Below are 14,960 nucleotides of genomic sequence, written 5' to 3' on the forward strand. Positions count from 1 at the left end.
GTTAGGGTTGGGATTAGGGTTAGGGGTGTGTTGGATTAGGGTTGTGGTTAGGGGTGGGTTGGGGTTAGGGTTATATCTAGAGTTGGGATTAGGGTTTGGGGTGTGTTGGGGTTAGTGTTGGAGTTAGAATTGAGGGGTTACCACTGTTTAGGCACATCAGGGGTCTCCAAACGCAACATGGCACCACCATTGATTCCAGCCAATCTTGCGTTCAAAAAGTCAAATGGTGCTCCCTCCCTTCCGAGCCCCGACGTGTGCCCAAACAGTGGTTTACCCCCACATATGGGGTACCAGCATACTCAGGACAAACTGGGCAACAATTATTTGGGTCCAATTTCTCCTGCTACCCCTGCGAAAATAAAAAATTGCTTGCTAAAACATAATTTAGAGGAATGAAAACTTATTTTTTATTTTCACGGCTCTGCGTTATAAACTTCTGTGAAGCACTTGGGGGTTCAAAGTGCTCACCACACATCTAGATAAGTTCCTTGGGGGGGTCTAGTTTCCAAAATGGGGTCATTTGTGGGGGGTTTCTACTGTTTAGGCACATCAGGGGCTCTGCAAATGCAATGTGACACCCGCAGACCATTTCATAAAAATCTGCATTTCAAAACATCACTGCTTCCCTTCCGAGCCCCAACGTGTGCCCAAACAGTGGTTTACCCCCACATGTGGGATACCAGCGTACTCAGGACAAACTGGGAAACAACTCTTGTGGTTCAATTTCTCCTGTTACCCTTGTGAAAATAAAAAATTGCTTGCTAAAACATCATTTTTGAGGAAAGAAAATGATTTTTTATTTTCAAGGCTCTGCGTTGTAAACTTCTGTGAAGCACTTGGGGGTTGAAAGTGCTCACCACATATCTAGATATGTTCCTTGTGTTGTCTAGTTTCCAAAATGGGGTCACTTGTGGGGTGTTTCTACTGTTTAGGCACATCAGGGGCTCTGCAAACGTAACATGATGCCCTCAGACCATTCCATCAAAGACTGCATTCCAAAACGTCACTACTTCCCTTCCGAGCCCCGGCATGTGCCCAAACAGTGGTTTACCCCCATATATGGGGTATCAGCGTACTCAGGAGATACTGCACAACAACTCTTGGGGTCAAATTTCTCCTGTTACCCTTGGGAAAATTAAAAAATTCTGGGCTAAAAAAATATTTTTGAGGAAAGAAAACACATTTATTATTTTCACGGCTCTGCGTTATAAACTTCTGTGAAGCACTTGGGGGTTCAAAGTGCTCAACACACATCTAGATAAGTTCCCTTCGGGGTCTAGTTTCCAAAATGGGGTCACTTGTGGGGAGTTTCTACTGTTTAGGCACATCAGGGGCTCTGCAAACGCAACGTGACGCCCGCAGAGCATTCCATCAAAGTCTGCATTTCAAAACGTCACTACTTCCCTTCCGAACCCCGACGTGTGCCCAAACAGTAGTTTACCCCCACATATGGGGTATCAGCGTACTCAGGAGAAACTGGACAACAACTTTTGGGGTCCAATTTCTCCTGTTACCCTTGGGAAAATAAAAAATTATGGGCTAAAATATCATTTTTGAGAAAAGAAAAATTATTTTTTATTTTCATGGCTCTGCGTTATAAACTTCTGTGAAGCACTTGGGGTTCAAAGTGCTCACTATGCATCTAGATAAGTTCCTTGGGAGGTCTAGTTTCCAAAATGGGGTCACTTGTGGGGGAGCTCCAATGTTTAGGCACACAGGGGCTCTCCAAATGCGACATGGTGTCCGCTAATGATTGGAGCTAATTTTCCATTCAAAAAGACAAATGGCATGCCTTCCCTTCCAAGCCCTGCCGTGAACCCAAACAGTGGTTTACCCCCACATATGGAGTATCATCGTACTCAGGACAAACTGGACAACAACATTTGGGGTCCAATTTCTCCTGTTACCCTTGGGAAAATAAAAAATTCTGGGCTAAAAATAATTTTTGAGGAAAGAAAAATTATTTTTTAATTTCACGGCTCTGCGTTATAAACTTCTGTGAAGCATCTGGGGGTTTAAAGTGCTCACTATGCATCTAGATAAGTTCCTTGGGGGGTCTAGTTTCCAAATGGGGTCACTTGTAGGGGAGCTCCAATGTTTAGGCACACAGGGGCTCTCCAAATGCGACATGGTGTCTGCTAACGATTGGAGCTAATTCTCCATTCAAAAAGTCAAATGGCGCTCCTTCCCTTCCGAGCCTTGCCGTGCACCCAAACAGTGGTTTACCCCCACATATGAGGTATCGGCGTACTCAGGAGAAATTGCCCAACAAATTTTCGGATCCATTTTATCCTGTTGCCCATGTGAAAATGAAAAAATTGAGGCTAAACTAATTTTTTTGTGAAAAAAAATTACTTTTTCATTTTTACGGATCAATTTGTGAAGCACCTGGGGGTTTAAAGTGCTCACTATGCTTCTAGATAAGTTCCTTGGGGGGTCTAGTTCCCAAAATGGGGTCACTTGTGGGGGAGCTCCAATGTTTAGGCACACAGGGGCTCTCCAAACGCAACATGGTGTCCGCTAAAGATTGGAGCCAATTTTTCATTCAAAAAGTCAAATGGCGCTCCTTCCCTTCAGAGCCCTGCCGTGCGCCCAAACAGTGGTTTACACCCACATATGAGGTATCAGCGTACTCAGAACAAATTGGACAACAACGTTTGTGGTCCAGTTTCTCCTTTTACCCTTGGGAAAATAAAAAAATTGTTGCTAAAAGATCATTTTTGTGACTAAAAACTTAAATGTTCATTTTTTCCTTCCATGTTGCTTCTGCTGCTGTGAAACACCTGAAGGGTTAATAAACTTCTTGAATGTGGTTTTGAGCACCTTGAGGGGTCCAGTTTTTAGAATGGTGTCACTTTTGTGTATTTTCAGCCATATAGAACCCTCAAACTGACTTCAAATGTGAGGTGGTCCCTAAAAAAAGTGTTTTGTAAATTTTGTTGTAAAAATGAGAAATCACTGGTCAAATTTTAACCCTTATAACTTCCTATAAAAAAAAAAATTTTGTTTCCAAAATTGTGCTGATGTAAAGTAGACATGTGGGAAATGTTATTTATTAACTATTTTGTGTCACATAACTCTCTGGTTTAACAGAATAAAAATTCAAAATGTGAAAATTGCGAAATTTTCAAAATTTTCGCCAAATTTCTGTTTTTTTCACAAATAAACTCAGAAATTATCGACCTAAATTTACCACTAACATGAAGCCCAATATGTCACGAAAAAACAGTCTCAGAACCGCTAGGATCTGTTGAAGCGTTCCTGAGTTATTACCTCATAAAGGGACACTGGTCAGAATTGCAAAAAACGGCCAGGTCATTAAGGTCAAAATAGGCTGGGTCATGAAGGGGTTAAGGGTCTGAGTGAAGGGGTGGTCTGGATTAAGGGTCTGAGTGAAGGGCTGGTCTGGATTAAGGGTCTAAATAAACGGGTGGTCTGGATTAAGGGTCTGACTGAACGGGTGGTCTGGAATAAGGGTGTGGGTGAAGGGGTGGTCTGGATTAAGGGTCTGGGGGAAAGGGTGATCTGGATGAAGGGTCTGAGTGAATGGGTGGTGTGGATTAGGGGTCTGGGTGAAGGGGTGATCTGGATGAAGGGTCAGGGTGAACGGGTGTTAGGTGTCAACTTACCACCACTGCACAGGGGGAATCTCAAACCGTGTCTGCTGCGGTCTCCCATTTTCCTCCAGCCACAGTGGAGCCTGCTCAGTGGAGACATCTGTCCCAGCATCTGGCTCAGGCTGACACTGGACGACTGGTTACTACTGCTCTTCCAGGCTCTGTCTTTGTAGCCAGCAATGTTCAGCAGCGAGCAGGTCTTTCTGGGACTAAGTCCCTCTTTTCCCATACTGAGCATGCCCACGGGACGACCTCCCATTGGAGGTCTGGGGTCACATGCTCAGGTCCTGTAGCAGCTCTTATTGGACCACCAGGAAGGTCCTTGCTGCTACAGCTATAAAAGATTTGCATGACGGCACGGCCATGCGCTAGTATCAACCTATGTTTTGAGCCTTGCTACTGTGTGGTCATGTTTGCATGAGGTCAGGGTTGGCTGAAATAAGCCCCTAGAATACCGGCACCTCCGGTGAGGAGGAGTTTGTGTGCTATGCTGACTGCATGACCACAGTTTGCTCTGTTTGGTAGCTGTGTTCCTCTGTGAGGTTAACAGGGCACAGCGTTTCCCTATCCTAGCGATTCTGTGAAGTAACAGAGTTCGCTAATACCGCCATATAGCGATGCCAATTACTAGCAGCAGGTTCCTCTCCTGCACGGTGGACCCCGAGTTGCAAACTCACCTATTATTTCATATATTTATACTCGGTGCATTCCGCCAACCCTAACAACGGCTAGTCTAGATTAAGGGTCTTGGTTGAAGCAAAGATCTGGATTAAGGATCTGGGTGAACGGGTGGTCTAGATTAAGGGTGTGGGTGAAGTGGTGGTCTGGTTTAAGGGTGTGGGTGAAGGGGTGTTCTGAGTTAATGGTATGAGTGAAGGGGTGATGTGATGATGTGATGTGTTATGTGGGTTTCATTTTGCCTATATTTATATTTTACTGATTCTCATAGTGTTCTCTTGTTGCCCTGTATCATTCTGTGTATTCCCCATATTGTCTAGAGTCTCAATTACCTTCTAAAAGGCTGATAATTGAATTACTCACATACTGTCTGCAGCCTGACTGTTTCTATGCCTCTTGATGACCCCCTGTCTGTAGTGCCTTAATCCCCGAGGCACCTTTGTCAGGTCTGGGAGGCCTGAAAATCACCCCAACCTGTCTTACTACCCCTGAACATAAGGAGGGGACTGGGGAGGACAGGAGCTGGGAAGTCAGTTCCTGTGTGGTGAGGATGGTGTGAACCCAGCACGTCAGAGAGAAAGGGAAGCATATGGATTTTTTATCCTCTGTCTGCTGGATTATTGGACTCTCATCTCCTTGGACATGTTATCCTGTTACTGAAATACATTCATGTTCTGGACTATTGTATCCTCAGTGTAATGGATTGTTTATGGATAGTGATGAACGAACGTGCTCGCCACTACTCGTTACTCGCCCGAGTATCGGGGTACTCGCCGACCACCGAGCATTTCTGGGATTATTCGGAGGTAACTGCAGTCTCCACCCCACATTTTTGGCAGACTATAGAGACTCAATCACTGTGCAGGGATGCCAGGCCATGAAACACCGCAGCCATCTTTGTTGTGGTCATGCAATGATTGGCTGGGCCGCACAGCATCATCCCGAGTATAAGAGACCTGGCGCCGCCCTGCTAACCGCATTCTGTTCCTGTTTCAGCGAGAGTAGGGAGAGCTGCTGCCGAGATAGGGTCAGAATCGTGGTTTTAGAGTTAGTGTAGGTCTGCAACTCTTACATCCACAACTCCTGAGAAACCAATAGTCCTTTTTAGGGCTAATTTGTGGGTCCCGATATTGCAGCGCTAGGTAGGCAGGGCACAGCATATCCACAAGAGTGCAAGGACTGCAGGCACTTTGTGTGTCCATTGGTCCCACTGCATCCTTCCCAAACTGCCTGATGCTGCAGCTTATTTACTGTCTATATACCAATTTTTTTTAAAAAAAATTTCCACAAATTACCCCCCCCTTTTTTTTTTTTTTTTTGGTGTTTTAAATTCACCGAAAAAGGCCTCATGTATCTGCGTGCTCCGAGTTTGGTCATTGGAGGCCGGTGCACTTATTTTTTGGCTGTGTGATACTCAAATTCTATACAGCGCTATTTAGCATTAAAAAAAAATTGGAAGGTCACAGATTTGCCAGTGTGGTATTTCCGTTACAGCCATCGTATATCTCTGTGCTCTGTGACGAGGCCGTGGGCAAGGTGAAAGTGGGCAACAACAAAGACCCACATCTTATCGCTCGACCTTCCTGTCCCAGTTTCTAGGGGACCGCAGCACACCACTATTGAAGCCAGAGTAGTGTGAAAAGGTTGTTGGTTGGATAGCGGATAATGCTTCCAGTCACTTAGCCACCACCATCACCTTGTCTTCCACACGATCAAGTCTGAGTAGCCGTGAGTGTGGCCAGGATATTCCTCACCCTGATCCTCCTTCCTCCCACCATGCCTAGTGCCCTGAGACAACTGATCCCACATTTGGACACTCTGAAGAGCTGTTCAGTTTTCCATTTCAAGATTCAGAAATCTCTGCCGGCCAACTTGAAGTGGGGAAAGATGAGATCGCATGTAGAGCTGCCCAAAGCTTTGACCAGCCCCGGTCACACGAAAGCGATGGTGGGAAAGTGTCACAAGAGGTGGACGATGATGAGACACAATTGCCAGAAAGTCAGGAGGAGGAGCAGGGTGGGGATGTGTAAGATGAGGTGGTGGATGACATAGTGACTGACCCAACCTGGCAGGAGGACATGCATAGCGAGGACAGCAGCACAAATGGGGAAGGAGGCATATCTGTTGTGAATTCCGTTCTCGGGCTCCCTCCTGTGGTCGTGAATGGTACTTTGGTGAGTTCTGTCCTTGGACACCCTCTGGTGGCTTTGAGTGGAACTGCTGATCTTTGAGGTTGGCTTTCTCAGCTGCCCTCGTTTATTGCTGCTGCTGGCTTCCCTATTTAACTCTGCCCAGGTCGTTAGTCCATGCCAGCTGTCAATGTTTCAGTACTGGTTCAGATCTCTCTTGGATTTCTCTGATGACCTGTCTACTCCAGCAGAAGCTAAGTCCTTGCTAGTCCATTTGCTGTTCATTGTTTTTTTGAATATATTTCTCAGTACATGCTATGTTTTTGTCCAGCTTGCTATTATGATATTTCCTTGCTAGCTGGAAGCTCTGGGGGTGCAGAGCTGCACCTCCACACCGTGAGTCGGTGTGGAGGTCTTTTTGCACACTCTGCGTGGTTTTTGTAGTTTTTAATACTGACCACATAGTTCCCTTTCCTATCCTCTGTCTTTCTAGAGAAGATCCGGCCTCCTTTGCTAAAATCTGTTTCATTCCTGTGTTTGTTACTTCCCTCTTAACTCACAGTCAATATTTGTGGGGGGCTACCTTTACTTTGGGGAATTTCTCTGAGGCAAGGTAGGCTTCTATTTCTATCTTTAGGGGTAGTTAGCTCTTAGGCTGTGAAGAGGCGTCTAGGGAAAGTTAGGTACGCTCCACGGCTATTTCTAGTGTGTGTGATAGGATTAGGGATTGCGGTCAGTAGAGTTACCACTTCCTCAGAGCTTGTCCCAGGTTTTCTATTTTAACCATCAGGTCATTTTGGGTGCTCCTAACCACCAGGTCCATAACAGTACAGCTGGCCCACAAAGTGTTAATGCATCTCAAAAGAGGGAAAAGAGAAGTTCTGAGTCAATTTTTTTTTCTTTGCAGCTTGTTTTGTCTTTCTTTTCCCCTTAACCTCTGGGTGGTTCAGGACTCAGGTGTAGATATGGATATTCAAGGTTTGTCCTCTTGTGTGGATCAACTCGCTGCTAGGGTACAGAGTATTCAAGATTATGTAGTTCAGAATCCGATGTTAGAACCTAGAATTCCAATTCCTGATTTGTTTTCTGGGGATAGATCTAAATTTTTGAATTTCAAAAATAATTGCAGACTGTTTCTTGCTCTGAAACCCCGCTCCTCTGGTGATCCCATTCAGCAAGTAAAGATTATTATTTCTTTGTTGCGTGGTGACCCGCAAGACTGGGCATTCTCTCTTGAGCCAGGAAATCCTGCATTGCTTAATGTGGATGCATTTTTTCTAGCGCTTGGATTGCTTTATGACGAACCTAATTCTGTGGATCAGGCAGAAAAGATCTTGCTGACTCTATTTCAGGGTCAGGATGAAGCAGAAGTGTATTGCCAGAAGTTTAGAAAGTGGTCTGTGCTTACCCAATGGAATGAGTGTGCCCTGGCAGCAATTTTCAGAAAGGGTCTTTCTGAAGCCCTTAAGGATGTTATGGTGGGGTTCCCCACGCCTGCTGGTCTGAATGAGTCAATGTCTGTGGCCATACAGATTGATCGGCGTTTGCGCGAGCGCAAAGTTGTGCACCATTTGGCGGTGTCCTCTGAGCGGATGCCTGAGCCTATGCAATGTGATAGGACTTTGACCAGAGCTGAACAGCAAGAACATAGACGTCAGAATGGGCTGTGTTTTTACTGTGGTGACTCCTCTCATGCTATCTCTGATTGTCCTAAGCGCACTAAGAGGTTCGCTAGGTCTGTCACCATTTGTACTTTGCAGCCTAAATTTCTCTTATCTGTTACTCTGATTTGCTCATTGTCATCCTACTCTGTTATGGCATTTGTGGATTCGGGCGCTGCCCTGAACTTGATGGACTTGGAGTTTGCCAGGCGCTGTGGTTTTTCCTTGGAGCCTTTGCAGAGTCCTATTCCCTTAAGGGGGATTGATGCTACGCCATTGGCCAAGAATAAACCTCAGTACTGGACTCAGCTGACCAAGTGCATGGCTCCTGCACATCAGGAAAATATTCGCTTTTTGGTGTTGCATAATTTGCATGATGTTGTCGTGTTGGGCCTGCCATGGTTACAGGTTCATAATCCAGTACTGGATTGGAAATCAATGTCTGTGTCTAGTTGGGGTTGTCAAGGGATACATGGTGATGTTCCTTTGATGTCAATTTCTTCTTCCACTCCTTCTGAAGTCCCTGAGTTTTTGTCGGATTACCAGGATGTATTTGATGAGCCCAAGTCCAGTGCCCTACCTCCTCATAGGGACTGTGATTGCGCTATTAATTTGATTCCTGGTAGTAAGTTTTTTTATCCTTTGCCCTCCCCTTTGTCGGTTTTCTTCCTCTCTCGCGAGCTACAGCCAGCATATGCCCGTGGATACGATCCTCCCTTCTGAGAGAAGGTCATGGTAGGATCAGCAGTATCTAACTGAGAAATGGCCCTGTATTAATAAGTGGTGCAGCACGCTGTGTTTAGCGTGCTTTATAACTGTGTAGGGGTCAATGTATTTCTTTTCTGTATGACGCAGCATATGGGATTTCAACCTAATGCAGCGTTTATTCCGGGACTCCGGAAATCAGTAAACAGCAGAAACGCCGGGATCTGAGAATGTGGCCGGGCGTCATGCTGCTATGGCAACCGGACCGGGGCCTCTTGCCGGAAGTGAGCTGTACAGCACAGCCCTATGGTCCGGGATGCGATTGGGCAGTACGTCACCATAGTAAATAAGCAGCACGCGCCGCCGGAAGTGACGTGTGCGGTCCAGGAGCGGCGTTCCATGCAGGGCGCATAGAACATTACGTCATTCAGCCAGCCAAGGTAATATTAGGCGGGCTATTTAAGAGCGTGGAATATCGCTCCATAGTGATTACCTTTATACCCCTCTTTTTAGGGTCCCCCACGGAGTTGGAGGGATAATACATTAATTTCCCCTGATGAGTTACACAGAACGAAACGCGTAGGGAAATGTGTCTGGTATTTTGGGGTTAAAATTACTTTTCCTGACAGCGTGGATGGGTATGTGTGTGGCCAGATTTACGGGCCCCCCCTTTTCCAGATGCTGCAGATATGAGAGGTCTTACCCTTACTGAAAAGAAAGTCTGAAGGTGAGATCGTTCCAATTTTTACTAATTATGATCACTGCATCTCTACATGATTGATGGAGATAATAGACATGCGGTGTGTAATATATATGTGTCACGTGCTCCCTTTATAGCAGTGGATCCCTAAGAGACTGACATTGAGGTGCTGTCTAGATAGTCTCAGGAATTTGGTGATTTGTTTATTCCCTGCTTATGGGAGTTTATTTCTGTGAGTCCTTTATGTTTTGATTTTAATGTGGTAGGCTATACCAATTTTAGCGCAAGTATATTAAAGGTTATTTTTTATACATTAGTCACACCCTGCTTTGATAAAAGTTTTCTGGATTGGTGCATATCCCCTTTTTTCCTGGTAGTAAGTTCCCTAAGGGCCGACTGTTCAATTTATCTGTGCCAGAACATGCCGCTATGCGGAGTTATGTAAAGGAGTCCTTGGAGAAAGGGCATATTCGCCCGTCTTCGTCGCCGTTGGGAGCAGGGTTCTTTTTTGTGGCCAAGAAGGATGGCTCTCTGAGACCCTGTATAGATTACCGCCTTCTCAATAAAATCACGGTCAAATTTCAGTACCCTTTGCCTATGTTGTCTGATTTGTTTGCTCGGATTAAGGGGGCTAGTTGGTTTACCAAGATTGACCTTCGAGGGGCGTATAATCTTGTGCGTATTAAACAGGGCGATGAATGGAAAACAGTATTTAATACGCCCGAGGGCCAATTTGAGTACCTGGTGATGCCATTCGGGCTTTCTAATGCTCCATCTGTGTTTCAGTCCTTTATGCACGACATCTTCCGGAAGTATCTGGATAGGTTCATGATCGTATATTTGGATGATATTTTGGTCTTTTCGGATGATTGAGAGTCTCATGTAAGGCAGGTCAGGATGGTGTTCCAGGTCCTTCGTGCTAATGCGTTGTTTGTGAAGGGCTCTAAATGCCTCTTTGGAGTTCAGAAGGTTTCCTTTTTGGGCTTCATTTTTTCCCCTTCTACTATCGAGATGGATCCTGTTAAAGTTTAGGCCATTTATGATTGGACTCAACCTACATCTGTGAAGAGTCTTCAGAAGTTCCTGGGCTTTGCTAATTTTTACCGTCGCTTCATCGCTAATTTTTCTAGTGTGGTTAAGCCTTTGACTGATTTGACGAAGAAAGGCGCTGATGTGGTGAATTGGTCCCCTGCGGCCGTTGAGGCTTTTCAGGAGCTTAAACGTCGTTTTACTTCAGCTCCTGTGTTGTGTCAGCCAGATGTTTTGCTCCCTTTTCAGGTCGAGGTTGATGCTTCTGAGATTGGGGCAGGGGCTGTTTTGTCTCAGAGAAGTTCTGATGGCTCCTTGATGAAGCCGTGTGCTTTCTTTTCTAGAAATTTTTCGCCTGCTGAGCGTAATTATGATGTCGGCAATCGGGAGTTGTTGGCTATGAAGTGGGCATTCGAGGAGTGGCGACATTGGCTTGAGGGAGCCAAACATCGCGTGGTGGTCCTGACTGATCACAAGAATCTGACTTACCTCAAGTCCGCCAAGCGGTTGAACCCTAGACAGGCTCGATGGTCACTGTTTTTCTCCCGTTTCGATTTTGTGGTCTCATACCTTCCGGGATCTAAGAATGTGAAGGCTGATGCCCTTTCTAGGAGTTTTTTGCCTGATTCTCCGGGAGTCCCTGAGCCGACTGGTATTCTTAAAGAGGGGGTGATTCTGTCTGCCATCTCCCCTGATTTGCGGCGGGTGCTGCAGGAGTTTCAGGCTGATAGACCTGACCGCTGTCCAGTGGAGAAACTGTTTGTCCCTGATAGATGGACTAGTAGGGTTATTTCTGAGGTTCATTGTTCAGTGTTGGCTGGTCATCCTGGGATTTTTGGTACCAGAGACTTGGTTGCTAGGTCCTTTTGGTGGCCTTCCTTGTCACGGGATGTGCGTTCTTTTGTGCAGTCCTGTGGGACTTGTGCTCGGGCCAAACCTTGCTGTTCTCGTGCCAGTGGGTTGCTTTTGCCTTTGCCTGTCCCGAAGAGGCCCTGGACGCATATTTCCATGGATTTTATTTCTGATCTTCCTGTCTCTCAAAGGATGTCTGTCATCTGGGTGGTTTGTGATAGGTTTTCTAAGATGGTCCATTTGGTACCCTTGCCTAAATTGCCTGCCTCCTCTGATTTGGTTCCATTGTTTTTTCAGCATGTGGTTCGTTTGCATGGCATTCCGGAGAACATTGTGTTCGACAGAGGTTCCCAGTTTGTTTCTAGGTTTTGGCGGTCCTTTTGTGCTAAGATGGGCATTGATTTGTCTTTTTCTTCAGCGTTCCATCCTCAGACAAATGGCCAAACCGAACGAACCAATCAGACCTTGGAGACCTATCTGAGATGCTTTGTTTCTGCTGATCAGGATGATTGGGTGACCTTCTTGCCATTGGCCGAGTTCGCCCTTAATAATCGGGCTAGTTCTGCTACTTTGGTTTCGCCTTTTTTTTGTAATTCTGGTTTTCATCCTCGTTTTTCTTCAGGGCAGGTTGAGCCTTCTGACTGTCCTGGTGTGGATTCTGTGGTGGACAGGTTGCAGCAAATTTTGACTCACGTGGTGGACAATTTGACGTTGTCTCAGGAGAAGGCGCAACGTTTTGCTAACCGCCGTCACTGTGTTGGTCCCCGACTTCGTGTTGGGGATTTGGTTTGGTTGTCTTCTCGTTATGTTCCTATGAAGGTTTCTTCTCCTAAGTTCAAGCCTCATTTCATTGGTCCTTATAAGATTTCTGAAATTATCAATCCTGTGTCGTTTCGTTTGGCCCTTCCAGCTTCTTTTGCCATCCATAATGTGTTCCATAGGTCGTTGTTGCGGAGATATGTGGCACCTATGGTTCCTTCCGTTGATCCTCCTGCTCCGGTGTTGGTTGAGGGGGAGTTGGAGTATGTGGTGGAGAAGATTTTAGATTCTCGTATTTCGAGACGGAAGCTTCAGTACCTGGTTAAATGGAAGGGCTATGGTCAGGAGGATAATTCCTGGGTTGTTGCCTCCGATGTCCATGCTGCCGATTTGGTTCGTGCCTTTCATTTGGCTCGTCCTGATCGGCCTGGGGGCTCTGGTGAGGGTTCGGTGACCCCTCCTCAAGGGGGGGTACTGTTGTGAATTCCGTTCTCGGGCTCCCTCCTGTGGTCGTGAATGGTACTTTGGTGAGTTCTGTCCTTGGACACCCTCTGGTGGCTTTGAGTGGAACTGCTGATCTTTGAGGTTGGCTTTCTCAGCTGCCCTCCTTTATTGCTGCTGCTGGCTTCCCTATTTAACTCTGTCCAGGTCGTTAGTCCATGCCAGCTGTCAATGTTTCAGTACTGGTTCAGATCTCTCTTGGATTTCTCTGATGACCTGTCTACTCCAGCAGAAGCTAAGTCCTTGCTAGTCCATTTGCTGTTCATTGGTTTTTTGAATACATTTCTCAGTACATGCTATGTTTTTGTGCAGCTTGCTATTATGATATTTCCTTGCTAGCTGGAAGCTCTGGGGGCGCAGAGCTGCACCTCCACACCGTGAGTCGGTGTGGAGGTCTTTTTGCACACTCTGCGTGGTTTTTGTAGTTTTTAATATTGACCGCATAGTTCCCTTTCCTATCCTCTGTCTTTCTAGAGAAGATTCGGCCTCCTTTGCTAAAATCTGTTTCATTCCTGTGTTTGTTACTTCCCTCTTAACTCACAGTCAATATTTGTGGGGGGCTACCTTTACTTTGGGGAATTTCTCTGAGGCAAGGTAGGCTTCTATTTCTATCTTTAGGGGTAGTTAGCTCTTAGGCTGTGAAGAGGCGTCTAGGGAGAGTTAGGTACGCTCCACGGCTATTTCTAGTGTATGTGATAGGATTAGGGATTGCGGTCAGTAGAGTTACCACTTCCTCAGAGCTTGTCCCAGGTTTTCTATTTTAACCATCAGGTCATTTTGGGTGCTCCTAACCACCAGGTCCATAACACATATCCCCCCAACAGGCAGGAAGAAGCAGTGTGGTGGCAACAGACAGAAGGTGTGCATCCGTTCCCCGTAACACCAACATGAGTGAAGTTGCCATTCCACCTGTGAGATCTTCCCGAGTCTGGCTATTTTTTAAAGACTCTGCCGATAACCCCAAACAGGCCATTTGCAGCACCTGCCATGCCCGCATCAGCAGGGGTAGCAAAACAACCAGCCTGACCACCACCAGCATGATCAGGCACATGCAAGCAAAGCACCTGACTTTGTGGGCCAAACCCCAGGCTCCAGGACCACTGCCTGCTGGTCACACCACTACTTCTTCCACTGTTTTGCGTAGAAGCCAATCCCCAGTACACCGCGCATGTGATGATACCTCTAGCCCTGCACCTGTTGTGGCCCACAGTCAAGCAACACCATCAGCAAGCCCGTCCACATCCTTGTCCCAGCACTGCGTTCAGTTGTCTGTAACCCAATCTTTGGAACGCAAGAGGAAATACCCAGCCAACGCCCCACAGGCCACAGTCCTCAATTCTAATATTTCTCTTCTGCTTGCGCTAGAAATGCTGCCTTTTAGGCATGTTGAGATGGAAGCTTTCCACAACCCGATGGTGGCGGCTGTCCCAAGGTTCTCGGTCCCCAGTCACCACTATTTCTCCCGGTGTGCCTTACCGGCATTACACCAGAACGTGTCCCACAACACTACCCATGCCCTCAACAATGCTGTTTCAGGGAAAGTCCACCTAACCACGGACCTGTGGACAAGTGCTTGTGGGCAGGGACGGTACATCTCAATGACGGCATACTGGGTTAACATAGTGGAAGCCGGGACCCAGTTGGACCTTGGGATGGAACATCCTCCCCACACTGAGGATTGCTGGCCCTACATCAATCAGAGTTTTCCCCACAGTCTACAGCTCCTGCACCTCCTCCTCCTCTTCATCCTCCATCTCTGAAATCAACACATCAGTCAGAAGCTGGAAGCACTGCAGTACTGCCTCAGCCAAGCGGCAACAGGCTGTGCTGAAGCTAATCTGCTTAGGTGACAAACCACACAATGCAGAAGAGTAGTGGACAGTGCTGAAAGAGCAGTCAGATGTTTGGATGACACCGCTGAACCTACAGCCAGGCATGGTCGTGTTTGACAATGGCTGTAACCTGGTGGCAGCTCTGAGGCAAGGTGACCTCACACACGTACCTTGCTTGGCACATGTGCTTAACCTTGTGGTTCAATATTTTCTGAAAAGCTACCCGGAGCTGCCGGATCTGCTAGTGAAAGTACGCCATCTGTCTGCCCATTTTAGAAAGTCAGCTACAGCTTCAGCCGCCCTTGCCGTGCTTCAGCAGCGGTTTCAGCTTCCAGCTCACCGACTGTTGTGTGATATCCTCACACGCTGGAACTCTATGCTGCATATGTTGGAAAGTATTTGTGAGCAGAAGAGGGCCGTTGTTGACTACCAACATCAACAAGGCCATCGAATTTCAGGTCAGACTCCACACATATGACCTCAGGAGTGGACATGGA

At 46.6% G+C, this 14,960-nt stretch overlaps 1 protein-coding gene across 4 annotated transcripts in view; it reads left to right on the plus strand.

Moving 5' to 3' along the window:
- The window catches only part of DMBX1 (diencephalon/mesencephalon homeobox 1), a 215,636-nt gene that overhangs the window by 81,320 nt on the left and 119,356 nt on the right, over positions 1 to 14,960 (plus strand). For 2 of the 4 annotated variants that reach the window (XM_077278247.1, XM_077278249.1), the window contains exon 1: positions 9,148 to 9,230. The exons of the other annotated variants lie outside the window; for them this stretch is intronic. The gene's annotated coding sequence lies outside the window, so the exon portion shown is untranslated. Of the gene's footprint in view, positions 1 to 9,147; positions 9,231 to 14,960 lie in introns of those variants that run through there. 4 annotated transcript variants of the gene reach the window in all.

This window comes from Ranitomeya variabilis, chromosome 8, assembly GCF_051348905.1.
Source record: "Ranitomeya variabilis isolate aRanVar5 chromosome 8, aRanVar5.hap1, whole genome shotgun sequence".
In the NCBI taxonomy this organism is placed as follows: Eukaryota; Metazoa; Chordata; class Amphibia; order Anura; family Dendrobatidae; genus Ranitomeya; species Ranitomeya variabilis.